This window comes from Mustela nigripes, chromosome 1, assembly GCF_022355385.1.
Source record: "Mustela nigripes isolate SB6536 chromosome 1, MUSNIG.SB6536, whole genome shotgun sequence".
NCBI lineage: Eukaryota > Metazoa > Chordata > Mammalia > Carnivora > Mustelidae > Mustela > Mustela nigripes.
In genome coordinates this window covers 8,877,035-8,904,955 of record NC_081557.1, presented here as the reverse complement: position 1 = coordinate 8,904,955, position 27,921 = coordinate 8,877,035, and the positions used below count along the sequence as shown (strand labels likewise).

The following is a 27,921-nucleotide window of genomic DNA, read 5'->3' as shown; positions in this document are numbered from 1 at the left end:
CCCAAAAAAAACCACCCCCTCCCCGTTCCGTGGCAAGCGGTCCCGGCCTGGCCACACCATCCGCGGACACTGAATGAAAGTGGAGGACGTGCAGAGGGGAGGCGGGCCGGAAAGGGCACCGGTGGAGCACAGGGAGGGAGGGGGCTGTGGAGAGAGAGAGCCCTTCAGTCGGAATTTCCCAGCCAGCACCGCGGGCGGGCGGGGACGCGCCTTCCCCGCCCTTAGCGCCCCGGGGCTGCCGCGGCCTCTAGGGGGCGGTGTCGGCCAAGGTGTCGGGGAGCGGAGCGGCGGGGGGGGGGGGGGGGGGGGGGTGCGGTACTCGGACCTTGGGGCTCCCACACCCTGCACACCGCAGCGCTGGACAGATGATGAAACACAGCGCCTTCCTCGGACCCTTTTATCGTCTATATGACAGCTTTAATTTGATTTCTGAATTTTTTTTTAAATCAGAATTCTGAGAAATCACAAGGACAGTCCCACAAACAAAGCTGCCGCCGGCCCAAGGGTGCCAGCGATGTGTCATCCCTTTGGGAATTAGTATTAATTCCATTCCCAGACGATTCCGAGGGCAAGTCCAACAGAATCTACAACCCGAGAGGGCCAAGGTGGGGAGGGGGGTGCTGGAGCTGACCTTCGACCTCATTCTGCCCCATTTTTCAAGTCTGGCTGCAGAAAGCACAACCTAGTCATTATCTTTCTAGATGGCTTACTTGCTAGGGGGCATTCTTGCCATTTCTGACTTAGTCTTCACACAACCCAGATTCCAGAGCCCAGGCCCCCACCCCTGCATTGCAGAGAAGGAGATTTCAGATGCAGGAATCTGCCAAACCAATGAAGATTGATGAGCATCGTCCTCCCGCCCCCAAACATGTCCATACCCACGTCCACACACAGGTCCTAAGGCCACCAGGCCCCACCCTTCATTGTGGGACAATGCTGAGGGACTGTGGGACAATGCTGAGGGACTGTGAGACAAAGGAGGGGCTCCGGTGGTAAAAATTCCAGAGCAGGTCATCAAGATTGGCCGTTCCCAATGAGATTCCTGACAGAAAGTGGGAGCCTGGTGGGGGGCCTCCTGACTCTCCCAGCTCCTACACTCACTCCCTCACGGCTCAGGCCCTGGGTTCTTCGGCATCCAGGCCATCATCAGCTCACATACCTTCACCGCCTCCCGTGAGCCATCCACCTGGGTGAGTATCGTCCAAACGGATAAGAATCCAGGGCCATAAAAGGTTCAGAATTTTAATTACCTATTCGCCAGGGAAGTGTTTACCTAGGGCAGATACGACACAGGTACCTCGAGATGAAAGGAAACGCAATTACACTGCAGCAAGTGTCCGCCTCGAGGGGCCTCAAGACGTAGGTGGTCCACGAGGATAGGAGAAGTCAACACGGAAATGTGTGTTCGATTTTAAGAGAGTAGAATGCAAGATGAACTGGCCCCAGCCACAGAAAGAGCACGAGTCTGTGGGGTGCACGTTGCCAGAAGCAGAAGGAAGTGGGAGAATTGCAGGAATGTTCGTTGGGTTCTTTTCTGTCTGCATGTGCTTATGCATAAGTTAGAGCTCAGGTCTGCACACTCTGGCCAGCCGCCCACATTCAAGCCATGGCCTGTTTTGGAAGATCTTATTTATGTATGTATTTATTTGACAGAAAGAGAGAGAGTAAGAGCACAGAGGGTGAGGGAGAAGCAGGATTCCTGCTGAGCAGGGAGCCCGATGTGGGGCTCGATCCCGGGACCCTGGGATCATGACCTGAGTCGAAGGCAGATGCTTCACCGACTGAGCTACCCAGGTGCCCCATCCATGGCCTGTTTTTTGAATGGACCTCAAGCTAAGAACGGTTTCTACATTTGAAGAAGGAAGAGGAGAGGTAGAGGGAAAGTTTGTCCACCCTTGTATCATATAAAAAAAAAAATTATAGAATCAGCCATTTTCACTATAAATATGCCAAACACTAAAACACAGGGAGGCCCGTGAATGACTGTAAGCCTCCTGCATTTGAGAAGCATTACACACAAAGTTTCTAAAGAAAAAACTTATGATGCATCCCAACAAAGCAAAAACACAAAAAATAAATTAAAACCCAAGAAACTGTATTTTTAGCATTGTGTTCCTTTTGGTCTTCATACCTCTAAGGAGCCCAGAGGAAAGACCACATTCCTCGACCACACTATCCACTACAGTGTGAATGTGGGTGAACGTGGTCTCTGAAAATAGTCTGTCGCCCCCACCATCTGCCAACAAAGGAACATTTACTCTAGAAGGAAAGAAGGCTGAGAGTCTCAGACACCGCCGGCCGTCACATTGCAAAATCCCCACTTGCCATTGCTCTAAGTCAACGTGTCCCCTGAAGTGACTGATCACCAGGCGAGCTAGCTTTCCACCCTCAACACATGAGACAGTTGAGGTTAGGCTGGCAGAAAAAAAAATCTCTAAATGACTCACAAGGCAGGAAGAGGAAGCAAAACCAGCCCTCATCAACTTTATCAAGATGGTGTGGATAAAATTATGCCTAGTTTATGGCTGAGGCAAGGCCTGCTGTTTGGGAAAGTCAGGGGACGGGTGGGTAGTAATCCTCCGTAGGGTGACCGCCCCTCACAGTGGCTTCAGATGCACGATAAAGCACACCTGGATGGATGCCGGCGGGGCCCCACAAACAATGCACCCCGAAACATGTAATTAGGGAACGCTCCTCCCAAGCACTTACAGAACACACCAATGGGCACATGGGACATCGTGAGAATGAATCATCTGTAGGAAGCCACCCTACATCTTTCCATGAGCAAACTAAAATTATAAAACTATAGTGCACACAAAGAAAAAAAAATCTAAAAATAGATTCATGCACAGTAGCCAGTGTCGGGGTTTGGAACTTAGATCTGTTCCCCACCAAATGAAGAGATTCATGGCCCTTCACAAAAGTCTAGTTACTAACTCAACGTATCTGTGGTTGTGGGTCTGCGGTGCCCGACCATCCTGTGTTAACTGAGATGCTCGTAACTACGGCGTGTCCTTTAGGATTCCCTCCCGTGGTTTTAGTGGCCCGAGAGGTATTTCCTCAACCCTGGGACAGGGGGGAGGCTCAGTCAGGGGCTGCCGGGCGGGACAGATGAGATGAGAAGCGAGCCTCCGAGTACTGGGCGGGAGAAGGGTCTTCGGGCTCCCACCCCAACCCCATGTGTCCAATCAGTCTCTAAGTCTGTGTCTTCAGTGTCACTTGACCTTGTCCCCTTCCTGGGGCTCCTTTGCCATGGAACCTAACATAGGCACAGGTTCTGGGGATTCCGATGTGGGCCTCTTTGGGAGTCATTATTCAGCCCCGAAATCGTCTCTGAGATGCCAGTCGTGCTCCCCTTCCACAATACTCTACCCATGACTGCCAGAAATCAAACAGAAATGCCAGGCTTTTGTTTAAAATCCTTCTGGGCTACCGATCTCCTGTAGGATAAAGACTCCTCACCCGGCACCGCAGGCCCTCCTCGGAGACGGGCCCTGCCTGTGGCTCTGGCCTCCAAGGCTTCTGCTTCCCCCACCTATCCTGGGGGTGCAAGCAGTGGACGAGGCTTGGGAATAAGGCTGCCCTCCAAATGAGGCTGGAGAATTCCCAGACCGGGGATGTAGTGAGCCGTCTGCGGGGATGAACCAAGAGACCACCCCTAATGAAGAGAGAAGATTGCTGCTACATCCCGCGCTCCGCCAGGGAGCTGCGGGAGTCACGTGAAGAACCTGGGTGGCATCGAGTAAGCGGAAACCGAACCTGTACCCCCGCTGATCCAACAGAAAGGGCTGGCATGCCGGAGAGGAGGGCTGGACAGTGCCCGAGAGATGAGGTGGTCTTGAGCAGGAAGGAGAAGCACCACAGCATCCATTGGCCGGGAGCCTTGACTGGGTGTCCCCTCAGCCAGGCCCTACCGACCGAGTCGGTGCTCACCCACCAACCTCCAGGATTTCTCCCTCCAGGGGAGAATATGCTCGTCTAGTCTACTAGACTTTCCTCACAGCAGATTAATAAATGGGCTCCTGGGACCTCGCGGGTGGCGCAGGCGGTTGGGTGTCCAACTCTTGGTTTCTGCTCATGTCATGATCTCAGGTGGTGGCACTGAGCCTCGCTTCTCGGGCTCTGCACTCAGCACAGGATCTGTCTGAGATTCTTTCCCTCCCCTCTCCCTTCTCTCTGCCCCTCCCCAACTCTCTCTCTTAAATAAATAAAACCTTTAAAAATAAAGGTGATCCGGCGGCAGCTACAGGTCTGGAGGCTTAGTGTGCAAACTCCTCTGCAAGATGTCCCCTCACACAGGTTCTCTGGTGACGAAGACCGAGGTCCCACTGCTCATCTGTTCCCCCAGAGAGCCCCAAGTGTGTGGTCTATGGAAGACAGACAGATGGAAGGAAGGGCGAGCAGACAGGAAATCAGATGCCACCAGCGCAGGACAGAGGATCCTCCCGGTGGGCAGACCGCCTTCCTCAGGGGGCACTTACCTGTGTTACTGTGAGACACACAGGTTTACACCCGAAAGAGGCAACACGTCCCTGCTGTCCACATCTCCACACCTTTGCAGGAAGTTCCCACGGACTGAAGGACCCCCTCTTGTCAAAGTCACCTGAAGACCCACACTCCACCCTTCATGATCCGTGCACTATGTGGGATACAGCTACACTTAAAAAAAAAAATCCATCTCTGATCTCAAATTCAAATGTAACTAACTGGGCATCCTGTCTATTTATCTGCTACATCTAGCAAAATTTGTAGTTCCTTCAAGACTCAGCTGTTGGGCTCTTCCCACCCTGCCCCGGCAGCCCCAAGAGCCCCGGGGGCTCTCCCTACCACCAACGCGCCTCATCTAGGCTCTGTGGCAAACTTATCTCCCTGGAGCATGTTCCCTTTTATCTGCTTTCCTCTCGAACATGAGCCCCACAAGGATGTGTTCTAAATTTGTGTTATCTTGCCAGTCATTGAAGAAAAGTTAGAAAATCCAGGTAAGCAGGGCACCTGGGTGGCTCAGTGGGTTAAACCTCTGTCTTCAGCTCAGGTCATGGTCTTGGGGTCCTGGGATCGAGCCCTGCATCAGGCTCTCTGCTCAGTGGGGAGCTGTTTCCCCCTCTCTCTCTGCCTACCTCTCTGGCTACTTATGATCTCTGTGTGTGTGTGTGTCTCTGTCAAATAAGTAAATAAATAAATAAAATCTTAAAAAAGAAAATCTGAGTAAGCAAAAGGGGCCGAGGCTGGGGGTGGGGGCTGGTGAGGAAGCCCTCAAAGACGAATCCAGCACAGCGTCCTACTTTTGAGCCTCTGGTGAACAAGTTGAGACCAAAGTGGAAACCAAGACAGTAAACGAAACGTTACACACCCTTTTTATCCCCATCTCTCTTCTTCCAGGCAGGACCACATCAGTCACCAAGTGGTCCCCAGAGAGATAACCCTGACTCCCAAGAAAGATCTGCCCTCACTCTCTGGCCAACCCCTTGAAGGAAGGCACATGTTCCTGGGCAGGAAGTTCTAACCAAAGTCAACGCATTCCAAAAAGTTGGACATTCGCTGTTTCCCCCTTGCTCCTGTCTTTCTTGCTCCCAACAAAGATGAGATCAGCTTATACAGCTGGATTCTCCCTAAACCACAAATCGACCTGAAATGTATTCATTTCACCCTTGATGAGTTTCAAGACCTGATTATTTTGCAATGATAGCAAGGTTGATAAGTGTTAACAATTAACCAGATAACCAAAAAATTACCTTTTGATGTCTCACAGCACAGAACGAGAACTTCTGTATGTAGCCCCATAACGGGAAACCGTGAAAAATCATACACTTAAAGAAACATATTGAGTGACGTGTTAAAAAATAACATTTTTATTTTTGTAGTTGAATAAAGAGGAAAGAGAGAGGAGGAAGAGAAGGTGCTGGGGCTCCGTCTGGTTCCCCAATATAGGGAGGCAGAAGTCATGCATTGACTTCTGAAAATGACAAGTGGTGACTGGAAGCCAACTTTACCTGTGATTTTTTTTAACATTTTTTAAAGGTTTTATTTATTTATTTGACAGAGAGAGAGAGATCACAAGTAGGCAGAGCAACAGGCAGAAAAAAGGGGGAAGCAGGATCCCCATTGAACAGAGAGCCCAATGCGGGGCTCCATCCCAGGACCCCGAGATCACAACCCAACCCAAAGGCAGAGGCTTAACCCACTGAGCCACCCAGGTACACCCTTTTTTTAAACATTTCTATTTGTTTGTTTGCTTGCTTGTTTTAGAGAGGGAGAGAGAGAGAATGGGGGAGGGGTAGAAGGAGAGGGAGAGAATCTTGAGCAGGCTCCTCGACCAGCTCAGAGCCCAACACGGGGTTCGACCTCACCACCCTGACTTCATGACCAGAGTTGAAATCAAGAGCTGGAACCCACTGAGCCACCCACGTGGCCCACTCTCCTGAACTTTGGTGCCAGGGAAGGGAGTAGTGAAAACCAACACAGACCCAGCAGAGATGCTCGATAGATGTTTATTGGATGAAGGAGTAAAAGACAATCACCAGAGCCCGGTAGTTGCCCAAGCCCACCCTGGTTACAAATATAAGCCCACGCCCGATCCCCGTAGAAAAGAAGAGATGCACCAAGTGGAACTCCTGCGGCAGCCCTACACCCAGAACGGGCTGGGCTCTAAAAGCCACCTCGAGGAAGGTATGCCTTTAACTGCAGGTGTTTGTTTCCTTTGGCCCGGCAGTATGTAATTTCCCATTTTTAGAACAATGCTCCAAAGAACAGTCACCAAAACAACTTTCAGAGGGGGCAGTTTTCTTCCTGGCCGCTGCTACAGCCCTGTAAAACAACAATAACAAAGGGAATTTTATTCAAAACACCGTTTGCATCTCTCCATAAAACGGGGAGACCTCTCGTTAGCTTTGCGCCGGCTGAGAGAAGATCCCTGAGAACCCCTTGGTACAGCATCTAAACAAAGTCTTGTCTTGCGGAGGATAGGTCTGGACACTGCTCTGCTGTTGGATCTGTTTTGGTCTTGAAACACCACCCTCTGTGCGGTTCCTAGGCTGTGAGGATGGAAAGGATGTTTGTAGAGAGCCTGTATCTGTTCTTAGGGTGCCCCGCGCAAGCCCAAAACCGGAAGAGGAGACGGTGCTCTTGAGGACATGCCAATAGCAGACTGAAGGGGAGGACCCAGGAAGGGATGAGGCGCCCCCTCCAGTCTTAGCCTTGACGAAATCCCTTTCATGACCATCTCCACACAGACTTTCTCTCTGCTTTGTAAACTCAAGAAATTGACTCCAAGACTTCAAGAGTCCTCCCCCACGCTCCCCAGATCACACCGAACTCCTTCCCACCGGACCCTGCATTTTTTCTCTCCTCGCTGGCTTCCTGGCCCAGACTCTTTGACCTCCCATGTGGGTCTGCCCACCCTGGATTCATCTTACCCCCTCCCTGCTCAACCATGGTCAGTGACTCCTCCTCCTGCAGACGGAGTCCAGCATCCTTAGTGGGACCTCATCCGGAGCCAGTCTTCCCTTCTAAGCTTATCTTCCAGTAGTTCCTACATAAATCTTTGGCGCCCTCCAAACCGGTCGGCTTAACCACTCCAGACGCACCCCCTGCGCTCGAGGTACCCCTCCCTCCCTCACCTTCCTGGTCCCTTCTCTGTGACAAGATCTTATCCATTTCTGAAAGTCCTACCCAGCTAATACCTCTGTCGTACCAGTCTAGCTGAAAGGGACCTCCCCCCTCACCTCTAACTAAAGCACTGAGACTCTGCCCCACCCGAAGTGTCTCCACTCTAGAGAAATCATTCCCATAACTTTTTTTTAATATGTGTGCTGAACTGTTTGAAGGAGAAAGGTGCTAAGCTTTAAGAGCCCTGGGTGGAACCAACTCAGTATCAGCTCCAACATTTTTTTTAAGATTTTATTTACGTATCTGACAGAGAGAGAGAGACAGAGAGAGAGGGAACACAAGCAGGGGGATGGGAGAGGGAGAAAGAGGCTTCCTGCCGAGCAGGGAGTTCAGTGCGGGACTCAAACCCAGGACCCTGGGATCATGACCTGAGCCGAAGGCAGACGCTTAATGACTGAGTCACCCAGGTGCCCCAGCTCCGACATCTCTATACTACCCTTTACTGAGCACTTGCTATGACCCTGCTGCTGGGCTGAGGGCTTCTTAGGTATGACCTCATTCAACCCTTGCGGTGAAACTATAAGGTAGGTACCAAGTCCCCTCTTCACAGACAAGGAAACAAAGGCTTTGAGAAGCTAAATAACTTCCTGAGAGCCTCCCGGTTTAAGAGGAGTGAACTGGAGCTCAAGCTTGGCTTCCAGTATTGACTTCTGTAGCCAATGCTTTCTCCTCAGAAAATTTACAACACAGAACAGTTAGGATGAGCAGGGTGGGTAGGAAACCACAGGTTCTTCTCCCAATTAGAACAAATTCATGGAAAGTTTCCCCATTCAATGCCGGGGGTTTTTTTTCTTCTTCTTTTTAAGACAGTAGAGGGATTTAATTCTGGAATGTCAGGAGACATGACGATGTTTTCTTTAAAAATGCTATCAGGGTGGGCGCCTATGTGGCTCAGTGGGTTAAAGCCTCTGCCTTTGGCTCAGGTCATGATCCCAGGGTCCTGGGATCGAGCCCCGAATCGGGCTCTCTGCTCAGCAGGGAACCTGCTTCCTCCTCTATCTCTGCCTGCCTCTCTGTCTACTTGTGATCTCTGTCTGTCAAATAAATAAATAAATAATCTTAAAAAAAAAAAAAAAATTTTTTTAAAAATGGTATCAGGGTGCCTGGGTGGCTCAGACAGTTGAGCATCCGTCTCTTGGTTTCAGCTCAGGTCGTGATCCTGGGGTCGTGAGATCGAGCCCTGCATCAGGCTCCACGTTCAGCATGGCATCTGCTTGAGATTCTCTTTCTCCCTCTCCCTCTGCCCCTCCCCCCATACCCTCTCTCTTGCTGTCGCTCGCTCTCTCTCTTTCGAATACAAATAAATAAAGCTTTTCATTTTTTTTAATGGTATCAAAGGCTTTGATGCTTGGAGGGGAAGCTTTGATGCAGCACCTACATCACCCTAAGATCCCAAGCCAAGTAGCAAGAACAGAGATTGCGGTGCCCAGGTTCCAGTTCTTCTGTTTCGCAGCGGTGAGTCTCTGCAAGCTATTTACCTTCTGAAGTTCCAGTTTCATCTTCTTTAAAATGAGAATAATACCTAGCTGACAGGGTGGTTTGGATGAAGTCAATGAAATAATCTATATAAAACACCTAGCATACATTGAGTGTTCAGTAAATTACTGTTGTCACTACTTCCCTTGGACATAGGAATCTGCATTTCTTTTCATGTTCTTCAATCAAAGTCTACCACATACACGGTCAAGCACACAGGAGTGCACCTGGTGTGAGGAGCACAGAGGGATGTATGGAAGGATTGCATTACACTATTGTACCCCTGAAACTAATATGACACTATACATTAACTAAGTGCTATTAAAATAACATAAAATAATAAAATAAAATTAAATTAACTAAAATAAAATAAAATAATTGGGGAGCCTGTGTGGCTCAGTCTGCTGAGCTCTTGATTTCAGCTCAGGTCATGGTCTCAGGACCTTGCGATCAAGCCCGGGGGCCCTCAGCAGGGGGTCTGCTTGAGGATTTCTCTCCCTCTCCCTCTGTGCCTTCCCACCCTCCCAGCACCCCCCACCCCCTCACCCTCTCAAATACATAAATAAATCCTTGAGATAGAATAAAATGCATAAATGGACAGCCTGATCATCATTTACATATATGCACTTATATAAACACCACCCCAGTCCAGACACAGAACATTTCTAGCACCCCAAAAAGTTCTCTCATGTGCCCTCTCAGTCCATTGCTCCACCAGACAGAACTAAGATTTGACCTCTCCTATGTCAGCTTTGCCTCTTCTCGACCTTCATAGTAATGAAATCCTATAACATGTCATCTTTCACTCCCATGTCATACTCTACTGTAGGAATATGCCACCGTTTGTTTACTGCTTCAACCTGCCATTGATGGGAACTTCAAGTTTGGAGACAATGCTTTTGAACATTCTTGTACATATCTCTGTGTGGTCGTATCTCTTAGATACATATACCCGGAGAGGAATGACTGAGTGAAGGAGTAGGCGTATCTTTAACTTGAACAGAAACTACCAAACAAGTTTCCTACGGGATTGTACATTTCTACGGTCCACACAGCGATGTATGCTAGTTCCAGTGGCTCTGTATCACCAGTGACCCCTGGTCTTGTCACTTTTTCATTCTAGCCGCTCTGGTGGGTGTGTAGTGCTATGTCCTCATGGTTAATTTTAACGTGCATCTTCCTCATGAGTAAAGTTGTCGAGCACCTTTGGCCATCTGGATATGATCTCTTGTGAGTATTTTTTTTTTAAGATTTTATTTATTTATTTGATAGACAGAGATCACAAGTAGGCAGAGGGGCAGGTAGAGAGAGAGAGGACGAAGCAGCGGAGAGACCGATGGGGGACTCGATCCCAGGACCCTGGGATCATGACCTGAGCCGAGGCAGAGGCTTTAACCCCCTGAGCCACCCAGGTGCCCCGATCTCTTGTGAATATTAAGTCTTTTGCCCAATTTCTATTGTGTCATCATCTTTTGCTTACTGATTTATTTTAAGGACTTTTTACAGATTTTATTTATTTACTTATTTATTTATTTGAGAGAGAGTGAGAGATAGAGAAAACCAAGCAGGGGGAAGGGAAGAAGCAGAGGGAGAGGGACAAGCAGATTCACTGCTGAACAGGGAGCCTGATGCAGGGCTCGATCCCAGGACCCTGAGATCACTACCTGAGCCCAAGGCAGACGCTTAACCCACTGAGCCACCCAGGTCCCCTTCTTATTGATTTATGATGGTTCTTCATAGATCCTGAAAGTGAACACTTGGTCGAATGTATGTATTGCAGATTTCTTCTGAGACAGAGGCTTGCCTTTTCATGTTTTGAATGGTGCTTTTTGTTGAGTTATACTTCCGATAAAGCTCAATTTACCAGTTTCTCTTCTATAGTCAGTGCTTTCGGTGTTGTTTTAGAAAATCTTGTCCACCCCCAAGGTCATGAAGACATCCACTCTATGTTAATTTCCTTTAATCTCGTTTTCCCTGTATCTTCCTCTGGAGTTGGAGATTAGCAGCTTTTTCAATAAGGAGCGAAGTTCGAACAGAAAACCTCACCATGGGGCACCTGGGTGGCTCAGGGGGTTAAAGCCTCTGCCTTCGGCTCAGGTCATGATCCCAGGCCCACATCGTCTCTCTGCTCAGCGGAAAGCCTGCTTCCTCCTTTCTCTCTGCCTGCCTCTCTGCCTACTTGTGATCTCTGTCTGTCAAATAAATAAATAAATAAATTTAATTTTACAAAAAGAAAGAAAGAAAACCTCACCATGACTGGTTTGCCTGGTGTTGCTCACAGGACAATGACTGCCTGTCTTGGGACCCACCAGTCTGTCATCCTAAAGCCAACCTAGAGCATCAAAGAGGACCCCTGCGGACTGGCTATACTTCTGGAATTCCAGAGACCCTAATTTGGGGGTGCTGGGGAACACGTCTTCCAAAATGAGCCAGAAAGGAGCAGGGACATTTGGGGAGGATATCAGTCCCCCTCAGGACTGTTTACACTCTCAGCCCAGCGGCTTACTCCGACACCCTAACTGGGATCACTGGGCAGACACATTCTTCCCATCCTAGCACGCTCGCTGCTCCCCTTTATAAAACTTTTGCCCACACATGTTCCCCCCCCCCCCACCCTGGATTTGCCCTTTTATCATCATTCTTCTACCCACTTGTCATTTCTAGGGCACTTACAATGTCTTTGCTCTTTCCTCCCTTCAACCCCTCTCCTTTAATGCAAGGTTTCCCAGCCTCCCTTGTCATAGATATTTGGGGCTAGAAACTCCTGTGCTACGGGGCCCGCCCCTTACGCTGTAGGACGCACAGCTCTTCTGGGTCCGCCCATTTCCTTCCCACCTTCCTCTGTCAATCAAGAGGCCTGAGGGAACAGCAAGAGGGTGGGAGGCAAATCATAGCTTTTTCAAGCTGAAGAGAGCCTTAGATACGATCTAGTGCAACCCCCTCATTTTACAGATGAGGAAACGGATCCCGAGAGGGGGAGGGAGAGGATACACCACAGCCAAATATGTGGGGGAACAAAGCCAGGCCAAACAGGAAGTCAAAATTCCAGGGCTGGAGGCAGAATTTCCAGTCCCACCAGGGAACCTGGGACTGCTTCCCACAGCAACTTTCTCCCTCCAAGCCACAGGTCCTGTTCCAGAAACAACCAGGGCTGCTCAGATCGAACAGCAGACTGGGATCGGACAAGCCCCCCGCGTGTTCATGGGAGCGTTGATCCCTGAGAGTCCGTTCCAGAGCCTCCAGTGGGCACCGATGACCACCCATGCCAACGGGAGTGTTTTGAGGTGACTAACGCCATGACCACATCTTAGTTTTAATTCTGTCATTGTGAGGGAAATGACGGACATACCACCTGGGTGCACCTGTCGGAGCGGAGGAGTTGGAGAGGAACAGAGGTGGGTGGAGAGCCGGAGGGAGCCTGGAGATCAGGTCTGTTCTGGCCCTGTCACCAAACAGGCAGGTGATGGGATCCCCAGGGCAGCCCCCAAGTTAAGGCTGGAGCCTCCCAAGTTATGGTGGCTATTAACCCCTACTGAGCACTTACTAGACCCTAGACCCTGTTCTGAACACCTTATACATACATGAATTGGGTCCGTCCTCACCCAGCCTCTGAAGGAGACACTGTCATTCTCCCACATTGAAGATGCTGACATGGAGCCGGTAGCCTCAGGTCAAGCAGCAGGATGCCTTCCTGAACCATCTTCGATGACTTCTCGCCAGCACCAAGCTCACCCCCACAAACAAGAGGACAAGTATGAAGACAGAAAGGGGTATGGAAATCATGCCCTTTCCTTGGTCCCAGTCCTGGGCCTTCTGCTCCCATCAGACTTACAAGACATGGGCTGGGGAAATGCCCAGCCCAAGGCCCTCTGAGGATCCCTCCCGTACTGGTCCGGGCGCTGGCCCTGGCCAGAGCCATGCTGTCAAGGACCCAGCACCACTTCCTCCTGCCGGGGTTATGGTGGCGGGAGAACATGGCGCAACCTAGTGGCTCTAGAATCTAGGTGCCATGGGAGGTCCAGCCTCAGATGAACTTTCCTGTATCAGTACCTGTAGCTGGCAGTACAGGAAAGACTGTCCTTCCTCGGCAAACAGGGACAGTTTATAAATAACACTCATAAATGAGATGGAGGGAGTTGCTCAAAGCCCCAGGGATATAACAGCAAACAATAGGCTGGGATTCGAACCAGCCACCAATCCCCCCCGTCCCCAGCGCTCTCAGAGGACAGGAGTCAAACGCCATCTGCCCTTGGAGTGCCGGCCATTGCATTCTCTCCGGCACCCCCACCCCCACAGCTGGGCGGGTGCCTGGACAAGGAAGCCCGAGCCTTGTTCAGGGCATTGTTCTCCCTCAGAAGAGGATCTCGAAAGCAGAAGGAAATTAGAAACAACCACACAATGAATACCAGATTCTCCTTTCTCCCGGCTTTGGCGGCCAGGAGATGAAGCAGGGCCGGCTGACGGCGCGCCCCACCCAGCAGCTGCTGGCCCTCCAGGAAGTCCTCCGTGCCACCGGGAAGGGCTGGTCTTGGAGGCTGCTCTGGTTCTCTATCCATTTCTACAAGGTCCATGTTCTTTCTTCAGCTAGATGCTGACTCCGTGAGGGCAGAGATGCACCTGGGGTTTCCTTCCCACAAGGTGTAACGGACAAGTTGCCGGCCCTCTGTGATGGTGGGTTGAGTAACTGATTCCATCCGGGCACTTTCCTAGACACTGCCCAAGTGTAAACTCATCGAATCCCCATAGCCACCCCATGAGGGCAAAACTATCATTAGTCACGTTTTGGTCATGAGGAAGTGGAGTCCAAGCGATGCAGAGATGAGCAGGACTGATCTGACTGCAGTAGCTTTGATGGGACTCCGGGATCCCAGCCCCCCCACTCCTTACCAACATCGGAATCCCCCAGCGAAGCCATGAGACATGCACAGAACCCTCCTGAGGTCAACGTCCAACCCCACATGCCAGCTAAACAGGGTGACCTAAGAGAAGACATGTCCCCTTTAGAACTCTCACCCCGAGAGATAGCACAGGGTGTGGATGGACATTAACAAGCCCTTGAGAAGAAGACAATCTGACCAACTTAGCATCTGAACATGCCTCCTAAGTATTTTTTCTTAAAAAATAACCTCTTTTTTTCTGTTGGGGCCATTATTCATTTTAACATAATGTTGTGTTTTATGCCTCCTACGTAAGTAGGCACCGGCTTTGAATGTTGTGGAATATTGAGCCCATATATCTAGTCAAACTTCTGTTTGCTTTTTGCTGCATCCATAGCTACGATCTGAATAAATAGAGGAGAAAGGTTTGGCTCCCTATCCCACTAGCTGGGCCTTATGCCATCATTCCCCAAAACAAAGGGGAGAAGATGCCAGAAGTGAGGGACCAGGGTTAATGGTGAAAGAAAACACTGTCCTGTTCCAAGGGGTACTGAGCAGAGTCAAAACTCCCCAGACAGGGATGTGGAGGGGGCAGGAAGGCCCTCCCCTAGCTCCCAGTAAGGAGCATCCACATTTTTAAAGCTGTGGGCAGAGGAGAGAGGAGTGGAGCTGTCAACAGCCCAGCCCCCTGCAGATGAGGTCACAGGCCTGGAGGATAACAGCAAAACCCAGCTTGTAAGTGGTGCATCTGGACCTAGGACCCAAGTCCTCTCTGACCAATTCAGGGCATGCACCCCTCCACCTTGTTGCCCATCGGCGGCAGGATCTGGAAGCTCTTGCTGTCTGTTAAGTGTCCTGCATGCTCTAGACAGTATAACAGCCACGCCCCTGACCATGTGCTGAGAGGCTCTGTTCCGCTGAAACAAGAAAACCCAAGGATCAGTCTTTGTCCTTGGACTTTGGGAGTGCAGCCACGCAGATGGACCTGGGGTGGTTTTGTTGTTGTTGTTGTTAGTCTGTTATATCAGAATGTTAAAACAAATGTTCTAACCTTTGGAAAGGTCAAGGTCACCCATTCACTCTCTGCATGAGCCCATTGTCACACAAAGGAAAGGGAGGGGAATCTTCATCCCTGGGCACCTTCACCATCCTGCGACCCTTCTCCCATCTCAGAAGGCATCTGAGTCTCCAGAAAAGCCTCCCCACCCTGTCCAGTAATAGCCACCCGTCTGGTGCACTTCAGCCCATCCCCATGCCTCTTTCAAGGCGAGGGACTCAACTACCCCATCCTGCTTCCCCCTCTCTCCTGCTGGCTTCTTTGGCTCATCCAGTAAACATCTTCAAGTCTGCCCCAAACTGGAAAGATCTCTTTGCATCTGCCTCCTGCGGCCAGAGATTGCCCCATCTCTCCTCTTACCTTCAACATCAAATTTCCTGGTCATCTACCTTCCTCTCCTAAATCTCTCCCACTAATTCGTAAGCTTGTAGTGGACAGCCCGGCCCAACCACTTTATGGGAACTACTCTCTCAAGAGCCACACACAGTCTACGGGCAGCAACTCCAGCAGCCTCCGCTCTATACCCATCCTATGTGACCAACAGAAAAAATGCTTCCTTGTGCAATGTGCCTAGAGCAAGGACGGTGCATCGCTTACTCAAAAGCCATTCCCCTTCTCCTTAGCTGGCACAATCCCAACTTTGTTCAAAGACAGGAAAGTGATTCTTGTATTTCAGCAAGGTGGGCCCAGTCCCTGGTCCAAGGGCAGGCATGTGTCCTTTCTAACCAGTGGAATATGGAGGAACACCTGTTGGAGTCTTCTGGGGGCAGCACTCTCACCATCTCACCCCCCACCAAGAAGAGAGAAACATGTGAGGAGGATGTCTGCCCCACCCTGCTCCTGGTTTCCTGTCTTTGAACTCAGTTGTGTGACGATGTGATGCTTGAGGCTGAGGGAAGGCTAAGAGCACCTGAGCAACACTGGCCCAGAGCATTGCCACCAAACATTTTGACTACGAGAAGAATCATCTCTTGTCTTCATCACCATGGGACAGGTTTGCCATGACCTGGAGCCAGTAGCATCCCCAACCAATGTCCTTCCCCTCTTGGTTACTGACACTTCTCTCCTGTCCCTCATTCTCAAGTCTCCATGACCCTTTGACAGCCCCTCTGCTCACCCCTTGAATATCGGGGTTCTCCTGGCCCTCCGTGCTGCCTCGGTGTGTTCCCTCTTCATCCACTGGCTACTAACTCAACAAATGTCTTCTATATGCCTGGCTAGCCTCATAGAGTTGACACTCTAGGTGGGGGAGACAAACAATACACAAGATGAACAGGTAACAGATCTCAGCTGGTGATCAGTCCATGCTCTGAATGAAGATAAACTAAAGAGGATGTTGAGAAAGATGTGTTACTTCCTCAGGCTGTAGGCAGTGACCCAAGGGGGAGCATTTAGGCTGGAGTTTGAAGGGTGAGAAGGAAAAGCGATGGCAGTGATGGGGCACTGCATCCCAGACAGTGGGAACAGCATGAACCATGGCTGAGTGCCCCAGGAAGGAAAGACACGGCATGTTATGGGGACTGCCAGGAAACCAGTGAGGATGGAGAAGAGTGAAGGGAAGGGGGGAGTCTGATGAAGCTGAGATCTGTGTAGGACTTTGGAAGTCCCTGGAAGGTGGTGGTTGCTATGCTAAGTGCAGCTGGAATTCATGAGGGAAGATGAAACAGTCCAGTGGAATCTGTGCTCCTACAAGATCACCGTGGCTGGAATTTGGAGCCAAAGTAGAAGAGGGGAGGCAGTGTGGACTCACAGTCACCTCAGTGAGAGATGGGGGTGGCTTGGCCCTGGACAGCGGCAGTGCAGATGGTGACGTGTTTCCCTTGTGATGTATTTCCGAGGAAGCAATTAGGGAACTAGCCGATGAGGGGGAGCCCAGCGGTAAGGAAGCGGGAGGCATCAAGGGTGATCCCCATATTTTCTAGCTTCAACACAAGGAAGAGTTGTACCATTGATTGAAATGGAGAAGCAGGTTTAGGGGTAAGGCAGACAAATCATTTTTGGAGTTCTGTTTTGGAGATGGACTTCATCCAAGTGAAGAGAGCAAGAGACAGCTAGGTACTCAAGGCTGAAGCTCAGGGAATTGGGAATTTGTCTAGATTGTCATCCTAGAAATGTATTAAAAGCCATAGGAATGGATAAGATCCACTGAAGGAAGCACAGAAAGGGAAACACTAGGGTCCTCAGGCCACTGAAGTGAGAGATATTATTTATTTTTCACATCTCCCTTTGTCTTCTCCTTGTGATGTCAGAATGCCACATCTTATCAGTTTAAATCCAAAATATCCCAAAAGCTGTCTTCTCTCTCCATTCCCATGATTGTGCCCTTCCAGCCTTGACCTTGTCTCCCCTGGACACTTTCAACAGCCTCCTGGACTTCGGTCCCTCCAGTGCATCCACCATTCTGCCACCGGTGGGGTGAGCCTCCGCTCAGCTGTAGCAAAACTGAAACCAGAGGGTGCAGCAGGAAGCATCAGAGAAGGAGCTGTGAGAATGGGGTCACCCAGACCAGAGCTGGAGAGGCACCCAGGACAGAGAGAACGAGGTGCCCAAGTCGGAAACCACAGCAACTGGGGTGGGTGCAGGCAGACTCCTGCCGTGCACCCTAGTCAGCACCCTGCTCTGGCAGGATTGGTTTATTAGCACAGTTTACTCCCACCAGCCCATGTGGTTTCAAACTTCAAGGTACCCAACACCTGGCACACCAGCAAGCACTCTCTACAACAGATGACAACAACAATGCTAAAAATAACAGTGACTAACGTTTGTTGGGTGCCAGGCACTGTACCAAGTGCCCAAGTATCCCCCCCCCCCAAGTTCATAAAACAACCCCATGAGGGAGACGTTCTAGACGGGGCTCTGAGGTGCAGGGAGATGGAGGAGCCGTGGATAGCAAGGACTTTGGTTGTTGGAGAGACGGAGGTTCATCTGCCGCTACACGATTGGGCTCCATGGGCTCTCCCAGCCTCCTCTGTAAGAAGCTTAAATAGGATAACCTGGGGGATGCCTAGGGGGCTCAGTTGGTTAAGCAGCAGGCCCTTGATTTTGGCTCAGGTCATGATCTCAGGAGTCCTGGGATCAAGCCCCACGTTGGGCTCCACACTCAGCAGGGAGACTGCCTCAGGATTCTCTCCCTCTCCCTCTGCCCCTCCCCACCACTCACTTGCCTGCCCACTCGCTCTCTAAAATAAATAAATCTTGAAAAAGAAAAAGAGAACTTGGTAAAGCCTTTAGTTAATGCCTATCACAAGAAATGTTCAATACCCATCACTGTGATAACTAAGAAAAACAAAAGCCAGCTGGTGTCATTTCCCCATATTAAAAGCCTCCAGTGGCTCCCACTCCCCAAAGATAAGGACTCCCAGGTGGCACTCTGACCCGCCCACGCGACCTGCTCCTCCATCTGAGGCCACTCACTTCCTGAATGAACCGCATTGTTACACCTCCTCGGAGCCTCTGCTTTTGCTGCCTGCAGGAGGAGAACGCCCTCCTGGCCCTTCTCCAGCAGGGAGGGGACAAGAAGTTGTCAGCAGGGAGCTCCAAGAGCCCCCAGCCCTCGCCTCGCTGGACTTACAGACTGGGATCTCTCTCACCTATTTGCATTCTGGGGGCCTCGCACAGCAGCAGCCATTCAGCAGATGCTGACTGAAGTAAGTATCAAAAACTCATGACATTTTCAAAAAACAGTCATGGGGGCGCCTGGGTGGCTCAGTGGGTTGAGCTGCTGCCTTCGGCTCAGGTCATGATCTCAGGGTCCTGGGATCGAGTCCCGCATCGGGCTCTCTGCTCAGCAGGGAGCCTGCTTCCCTCTCTCTCTCTCTGCCTGCATCTCCATCTACTTGTGATTTCTCTCTGTCAAATAAATAAATAAAATCTTTAAAAAAAAAAAAAACAGTCATGGGAAGGTTGGTGGAGAGATCAGTTCAGGATTCCAGGAAGGGCCGGCATCTCAGCCAGCCCTTCTATCTGTGGGCCAGCGGTATCACCTCCACATGCCAAGGACGGGTCTCAACTCATCTCTTCTCCACCAAGACTTCAGAACAATCCTGGGGGCGAAACTTCAGTTCAAATACCACGGGTGGTTTGGGGAATGCAGCCCAGGGCAAAAGGTCGGGTCAGAGAACGGTTGTCATCTGGTCCAGTGTTCTTCCGGGTCCCTCTGCAACCCCGGACGCTCACCCTGTGCCCATCCCAGGTCCTTGCCCAGCAAGCCACCCGGAAGGCCAATTGCTGGAATGCTTCGAATGACTGCTTACTAAGAAGACTCTCGAGGGGCACCTGGCTGGCCATCGGTGGGGCATGCGACTCTTGATCTTGGGGTTGGGAGTTCAAGACACATTGAGTGTAGAGATTACTTAAAATTAAAATCCTTAAACAAAAAAAGAAGAAGAAGAAGAGGCCTCTAGAAGACCAAAAGCCTTTAGTCTCAAAATAATAATAATAATGGTCTCAAAGGACAGATAGTACTTCATGACAATTAGCAAAATATTCCCAAGAAGCCTACCGGCAAATCACATATCCCATCCCAAAGAGAGTAATCACAGTAAGAGATAACACTGCTTCCTACATGCCCAGGATTTCACATCTATAGTCTCATTGTATCTGTACAACACAACTATGATGTGCATGGTTACTATCACCCCCTTTTCAGCAAGGGGGAGGCAGAGGCTATTTAAGAACAGCTTGTGAGGCTATTTAAGAACAGTCTCTTAAGCATCAGACTCTCGATTTCAGCTCAGGTCATGATCTCAGGGTCATGAGAACGAGCCCCACATCAGGGTCCACGCTCAGGAGGGAGTCTGCTTGAGATTCTCTCCCTCTCCCTCTGTCCTGCCTGCCTATCTCTCTTTCTCAACTAAATAAATTAATTTCAAAAGAAAAGAAGAACAGCTTGTAAGTGGGGACCCAGACCTGGAGGCACCCCCCACTCTGGAGCCTGGGATTCTACCCACCATGCCCCAGAGCCTGTGCCATTGCACTGTCTGCAAGAAGGAGCTCTGATCCCACGTGACAGTGGATTAGGAGGATCGGTTGAATTCCTGTAGTTTCTTACCAGCTGCTTTCACTTGGAGGGTGGAGAAGGCAGACAAGCACTTCCATGGTTTTATTTGACTTCTGTCTAAAACTTCCCAACTGAGGGGGTGATGGAGATCGAAGCCAGGAAGTGTCTTCCTCAACCCTTGTCCCCTGAGTCTGAGCTCTTCCTGGGCTCACACAAGGGAACCCGTGAAGTTGCAAGAGGGGTTTCTGCAAGTTTTGCAAGGATAATAGGAGGATCCTATGGCCCTCTGCTCCCCGAAACAAAGTCAGATGTCCCAGGAGCATCCCATCTCTGAACCAAATCCATAGCTAGGTGCTGCATTTCCAGAAGGGTAAACAGCATTATCTTGACATGTCAGAAGGCGTACTTCAGATATTTTAAACCTGTCTTGGCTTTCTCCCACAATTGAGGTTGTTCTTCCCCCGAGCAGAATCTTCCAGCTGGCTGTTATCACTCTTGTCCAACTTGTCACTCATCAGCTTCCCTGAGGACCAGCGTGGCTCCAGGGTTATTTCTTCCACCTTATCCTCACTCCAGGGGAAACCACTATACCCAACACCATTTGGGCTGAGGAAGTTGAATTCATGATAACAATAAGAATAAAATCAGGGGACGCCTGGGTGGCTCAGTCAGTTAAGCGTCTGCCTTTGGCTCAGGTTGTGATCTCAGGGTCCTGGGATCATGCCCCAGGTCAGCTTCCTTGCTCAGTGGGGAGTCGGCTTCTCCCTTCCCTCTTCCCCTCCCCCTACTCATTCGCTCTCTCTCAAAGATTTTTTTTAAAGAAAGAATAAAATCAGCTATGATTTTTTGAGTACTTCATATGTATCACGCATGACTCAGAAATGAGGAAACTAAGACTCAGAAACACCCCAGAAGACCCAACTCGTCAACAGCAGAGCCAGGATTTGAACCCAGAACTTGCATTTGGCACTTCACGACTATCTTCCAAGAAGGTTACAACCTGGTGTCCATAGGAGCTGAGCAAGTTCTCCAGAGTGTTTTGGCTCCCCTAGAAGGAGGGCTGGCTTGAGGAGACCCTCTAAGTAGGAGATATAGTTTGAATTCTAGTCTGGATTTGGGGGTTCTGTCCCAGGAACACATCTCCCCATAAAAGGACTGTGTCTAAATACATTCTGCCATGGGCTCAGTCAGAAACTCTAAGTTAATTCTGACACAGCTCAAGGGTTTGAAAAGAATGCCCTCTTCCATTTCTAGCACCCTCAGAATGACTATGAACAGAAAGACTATCAAATCCCCAAACCATTTAGCTAACTGATGTGAATAAAAGGCTGAAAAGACAGCCTTGAGATCAAGGTGAGGGAGCTGGAATGTTCGTGGCGACAGCATGTACTGCCCACCCTCACTCCAGCAATAAGAGCCAGGATGCCATCCTTGGGACCCCGCCTTCTGCCAAAAATCAAAGCTGAATGGCAGGTAAAGAGATGCTGAGTCCAGGAACCCAAGCAGGGACAGATCTTCCCGGATGTTGGGGAAGTCCACAAAGTAGCTCAGGAGGACCCTCATGGAAGAGAAGAATGGGAAGGGGAAAAGAGGGCGCTTGACAAGTGACCTTCACGAGCTCATCCTGGGGTTGAAAGTTAGTGGACTGGCACACCTGCTCCCACGCCGGGCTCTAGGCCTGTCCTTGAAAGCCTCCAAGATGTTGAGGACCTACACCCCAGCTACCTGGTTGTCTGCTAAAGCCCAGATTTGCATTTCCTAAAGAAATGCGTGGACCAGAGCCAGGAGAAGGCCCTAAATGGCCAGAACACCCATCACTGTCTTCCTTAAAAGGGTTTCCTGACCCAATGAAAGAAAGCAAGAGTTTTGTGAACCCAAAAGAGCTGGGCTGGGGGCCCAGGGATCCCCAAACTTGCCTTTGTTTTGTCCCCCTAATGGCCAAGGATGCAATCCTCCTGTTTCTTCTAGAGCTACCGTCTGCTCTCCCTTCCGTATCCTGCACACTCACCTCCTCATGCCACCTGTGGAGCTGATGTCAACCCCACGGGCCAGGCTGGGCCCCCTGCAAACCCAGCCATCAACCATAACCCTAGATGTGCAGCAGTTGGCAGCACAGTCCCGAGGGATGGGCCGCCCAGGCAGCCACAGCGTGGCCCCCATGCAAGCTTGTGCCCCACTCTCGCATCAGACTCCCTATAGGGGGGGCCTCTTCTGTCTGATCCTCGGAGATCCTGGCCCAGAGACCGGCCCTTGTTACAAGCTGACTTGTGTCCCTAAACCCATATGTGGAGCCCTAACCCTCATCACCTCAAAATGTGACTTTATTTGGAGACAGGATCTATAAAGAGGTGATTAAGTTAAAATAAGCCCATAGGGTGGGTCTTAATCCAGTCTGACGGTGTCTTCAGAAGAAGAGGAAATTTGCAGCCACAAACAGACTCAGGGACACACGTGCGTGCGGAGGACCAATGAGGACAAGGTGGGAAGGCTGCCGTCAACGACAGAGGCCTCAGAGGAAAGCAAACCCGCCAACACCTTTGTCTGGGACTTCCGAACTGTGACGGAATGATTTTCTGGTGTTGAAGCTCCCTGGTCTGTCTTGGTCTATTTTGCTATGGTAGCCTGAGCAAATTAATACAGACCTCATTTCGGGGCTCTGCCACTTTCTGTGACTAATAATAATAAAGTCTAACCTTTATTCCGCATCCGGCACTGTGCTAAAGCAGTTTGCCTGCCTAGCTCATTCAATCTTCTCAACAACATAAGGAACGTTACCCCATTTTACAGATGGGAAAACTGATGCTCAGAGAAGTTACCGCCTTACCCAAGCTGATACATGACTGCAACGGGATTCAACCTGCAGCCATCACAACATGCCCCTGGGGATGCCCAGGGCACCAGTTCCCAGAAGCACCTGCAACATGAATGCTGGTGCCCCCCTAGGATCCATCAGCTGAAATCCCCCCCACACACACTGGTGGTTTCAGGAGGAGGGGCTGATTAGCAGTAAGGGGGGAACCCTAGTGATGGAATTAGTGCTCTTATAGAAGGGACCTCAGAGAATGCCCTCACCTCTTTCCACCATGTGAGGACACAGTGAGAAGTTGGTAGGCCCCAACCCGGAAGAGAACCAGAACCTGACCATGCTGGCTCCCTGACCTCAGACTTCCAGGGCTTCGAGAAATACGTTTCTATCATTAATAAGCCACCCAGGCTTCTTGGCCTTTTCTCTAAGATCAAGTGTTAATAAGCCGCCCAGTCTATGGTACCGTGTCGCAGCAGCCCCAACTAAGACAGCACCCCTAAGTCCAGCTCTCAGACCAGATTGATGAGCCCGATGGGTAGAGCCAACATGGCCAGTGGTGACACATGGCCCCAGAGCGTCTTCCTGGAACCCCACGGGTGGCATGTCCTGCCAGGAGCCCATGAACCTCACGTTCCTCCTCTGAAGGCCTGTGGAGCTGTGACTTCGCTCCTCTCCCCTCTGAGGGATGCCTCTGCCACATTGTTCTTCGGCAGCGGGCGCTGAGCAAGCCCCCTGGAACCACCATAAGCTCACCCTTCACAAGCCGCCTCTTCAAATCATTCCCGTAGCGAAGCGCCCTTGCGCACTCAAGTTCATCGATTGACCTTAGAAAAAGGGATAGCTCAGAAGCAACAGAAATGACAACTACCTACCTAGAATAAGATGAGGACAGTTCCTCGTCCCCTCCCCCCATGCCAGAAGGTCAGAGCTTCAACGGGCCTTAGAGACCGCCCCCTTGTCCTTCACCAGTGGGTCCTCAGATGCAGCAGACCGAGCCGGGGCGGTGGTGAGCCCGGGGAGCCCGACATCTCTTGCCGCTAACTTTACCTCACTGTCCCTGCAGGCCTCCTGCAGAAAAATGCCACAGTCAAACCCTCTTAATGAACAAAGCCAAGCTTTGTAAGCACGAGGAGGAATAAAATCTGTCGGTCCTGGGACTCATGTTACTGCGCTCATTTCAAGGTAAGCGTTATTAGCTCCCCACCGGGCTTCTCCTGAGCAACGTGAGAGCAGGAGTGGGCTCTGACCCCCCCATCGCCCCAAGCCCCACGTGTGTCTCTCAAGGTGCAGCACCCAAACCCCCTGCCTCAGACTCACCCAGAGGCCTTGATAAATGCAATTTCGATCTACGGACTCAGGCTCTCCAGAGTGGGGCCCAGGAATCTGCATTCCTCGGGCACCCCAGCTGATTCTGAGTCTCACCGCTCTGCCGGCTCCTTAGCCCACTCGGGAAGTGGGCCAGGCCCTGATGTGGGACATCAGGAGGGGAACTGACTGTCCTGGTGTGGTGCAGAGGGTTCCTGGGACATGGGACAGGCACCATCCTAGCCCCCTTCAAATCACACACAAGGACAAGGAGCAGGGGTTCCCAAGCTCCCAGGTGAGATGTCATCTCCAAATGTCTCTTACTTGGTGTTGGAATGTGCTCCAAATGTACTCAGTGTTGAGAGTGGGCGTGGGTGATGTTCTGGGATTTCACAACACTCCGGATGAAAAAATGAAGTCAGGGCATGAGGAGCTGACTCAGGGACTCTAGAAGAGGGGCCGGCTCCCCCAGCGGGTCCCCTGCCCAGAATCTACCATCTCCACCCTGTGCTGAAAGCAGCAAAAACCTGCCCCGAGCCACTGTCCAATTAGGATCAGAGGAGTGACCCTTGGATAGGAGAATCAAGGGGTGTCAGAACCAGAAAGTCTCCTGGAGATCAGACAGTCCTGGTCCCTCACTTCTCAGATGAGGAAACTAGAGTCCCAAAGGGCCACATGATTGGTAGTGTCGCAGAGGGAGCCAGCCAGAAGGTGACTCCAGCTCTCTCATCTCTGCACAGCGACACAAGCCCTTCTGCGGGGCAAAAAAAGAAAATGATAATAGCAGAAAAAGAAACCAGAAATCTCAGTTGAGGGGGAGAAGCCTAGACACATAGATGGGGTAGAGCAACAGGTGCTTAAGGACCATGGTGTCCTAACCCCCCCACACGCATTACAGATAAGAAACAGAGCGACACAGAGGTCACATATATTCCTCAAGGTCATACACAGGAAACATCCTTTGCAGGTCACTGAAGCACTGTCCACAGTGGGACCTGCCAACGAATCCAAAGATTTACTGTATTTGAAATGAGACACTGTGCCGCAGAAGGGAGGGACCAGTGCTCCAGAAGACAGAACTGGAGCCCTGGGTCCACGGACACAGTCCCGAAGCCTTCATCCTGGGGGACTTTCTCCCAGAGGATAGGGGCTATTCTGGGAAGAGCAATGGGGGTGACTTTCGCTTTTCACTTTGAACAGTTTTGAGGGGGCGCCTGGGTGGCTCAGTCAATTAAGCGTCTGCCTTCTGCTCAGGTCATGATCTCAGGCTCTTGGGATCAAGCCCCCCATCAGGCTCCCCCACTCAGTGGGGAGTCTGCTTCTCCCTCTCCCAGTCCCCCTCCCCCTGCTTGTTCTCTCCTCCCCACAAATAAATAAAATCTTTAAAATAATAAAATAAATAAATAAGATTAAGCAGGGAGGCGGAGCTCTTTGGTGGCTTGAGAGAGAGGAGCGGGAGACCAAGCCCTGAGCCGCAGAAAGCAGAGAGATGAGAACAGGGGATTTTAAGGCAGAGGCTGAAATCAAGGCAAGAAGACCAAAGGACCCCTCGGTAACTGGAGGTAAGGTGGGTTTCCTGGAGGGGAGATGCCAGTGTGGTGGCAGAATTGGACTCCAAGTTGCCTTTTTAAGTACCTTAAAAGTAGCTAATCTGGAGATCGTCAAGCATTTCTACTTGTCATAGTCACAGGAGAAAGAGAGCACCTAAGGATTTTAGAACTAATTTCTTTAAAGTATTTTGAGTTCTCCACAACTGAGCATTCAAAAATATTACCTCCAAGTTATAGTCCATGACAAAATGGAAACAATATTCCAGGAATTGGTGCCTCTGTGGTTGACCCAGTAAAATCCTGGCTATGCGGAACCCTTAGGGAATGAATGAGTCACTTTATAGAGTAGAATTTCCTGAATAGCTTGAAGGCGAAAACCTTAAGTGGCAAACAAGTCAACTTTTAAATAGAGGTTTCTAAACTTTCTAAACTGGCCTCCTCACCCCCTGCTTTCTAAAACAGAGGACCCAGGACATAACCTCATTTTAAGGCAGTCCTTAGGGGCTCACCAATACCTGGAAGGACTCCACTCTTAGGTCCAGAATTTTCCCTCTCTTGCCATCATCCCCACCCCACACCGGTGCCTCACTCCCGCCACCCCCGCCCTGCACTCACTTCATCCCTGGTCCCCACTCCAGGGCCTCATTACTGTGGGTCATCCAGGCATCCCGGAGCTCAACAGCCATGCCCAGCGGATCAGCAGTTCTCTCTGTCTCTCTTATTATAGCTACAGAATTGGAATCTATCAAAGAAAGGCACAGAACCACATGGCCAGCCGCCACAGATATAGGCAGCCTGTGTTTGACACAGGACACTGCCCTTTATAGAGTTTCTAAAGCAGCCACACAGGTAGTTTTAGCTCCATTTTGATGACAAAACTAAGATTTGCAGGTTCTGTGAGCTTCGTAAGGTCCCCAGACCAAACACCAGTGTTCTAACCCCAAATCCTTCCACCTTGCTACCGTTTCAATTACCTACTTTGATCACGTGTCTTAAAATCTGCCAAGAGAACAGGCAGAAGGAGCCAAAATCAGCAACCCAGCTAAATCCCTTTAACTTGAAGATTCTTGGAATCAAGCTGGGCGGTAACTGTTTATTTCCGTTATTGTTAAAGTGTAGCTTGTGCGAATCATCGAATCATTGAAATTGCAAATGGCAAAGAAGTATTCCAGAGCCAGCCCACCGAGGTGTTTCTGAGAGAGCGGGTATGGACCACGTGACCAGGTCCGCCCTGTAATTGTGAACATCCCCTAAGGGAAGAAATCAAGGGGTTGGGGGGGAGTGAAAGTATCTGTGATTAAACTACTCTCAGGAGAGCTGGCTTCTGCTCTATTTTTATCTGGAAGTCCTACAGACCGGGAATGTGTTTCTAACGATGGATCCATTTCCACCATATCCCAGGACAACACCCTTAGTGCCCTGTGTTCCAACAAATCACTTATGACGGAATGCCAGCCGTTTGGATTTCTGTGGAAAGTACACCCCACTGTCACTCTGACTGTTATCCCTTTAAGTTTATGACCACAGATCTCAAGTTACCACCCAGTACTGTTCGGAAAGGCTACTCCGTTTCTTAGCAAGTTCCCTCTCCCCCTGCCCACGATGGCCATTCCATACCCTCTGCTCTCCCCTCGAGCCTCTTCCCTGCCTCTGCTCTCAGTCCATGACCTCGCCCCTTATGTCACCCAGAAAAATAGAAGCCAGGATCAAAGGCTACTTCATCTCCCCTCCATCAAGCCCTCGGCCCCTCAGTATCCAACTCTCCCTTCAGGCCAGTTCTGTTGATACAGTGACCACCTGTCCCAGTCTGCCTGGGCCTGGCAGCGGGGAGTGGCCCTAGGACATGGAACTTTCCGTTTTAAAGCTTTCCCAGGATGTGGGACTTTCGGTGCTAAAACTGGGGGAGTCACTCTAAACACAGATGTGCTCCCCCTCCCCCACTCCTTCCCATCGGAGGCCCACCCTCCGGAGGACGTGGGGTGCCATCCCCGAGGGCTCCAGTCCAACATCACTCTCTCTTCTGCCTCAACCACCTCTCCCTGTCCACGGACTCCTTCCCCTGACCATGTAGACAAGGCCTAAGATCTTCCTCCCTAAAGAATAAGGAACATCTCCCTGGACCCCACTCTTCTCTCCTCCTGCCAACTCGATTTGCTGTCCTCCCGAGCAAAGCTCTCCCCATGCTC

At 50.6% G+C, this 27,921-nt stretch overlaps 1 long non-coding RNA gene across 2 annotated transcripts; it reads right to left on the bottom strand.

Moving 5' to 3' along the window:
• Positions 1–6,472: 6,472 nt before the first annotated feature.
• On the bottom strand, positions 6,473–24,471 carry LOC132020062 (uncharacterized). 2 transcript variants are annotated; one of them, XR_009404914.1, is made up of 2 exons: positions 24,198–24,471; positions 6,473–6,804 (listed from the first exon to the last, which is right to left on the bottom strand). It is a non-coding gene; the product is annotated as an uncharacterized LOC132020062 (long non-coding RNA). The 2 variants fall into 2 exon arrangements; XR_009404913.1 differs by lacking the exon at positions 24,198–24,471 and adding an exon at positions 7,413–7,718.
• Between the last annotated feature and the right edge of the window lie 3,450 nt (positions 24,472–27,921).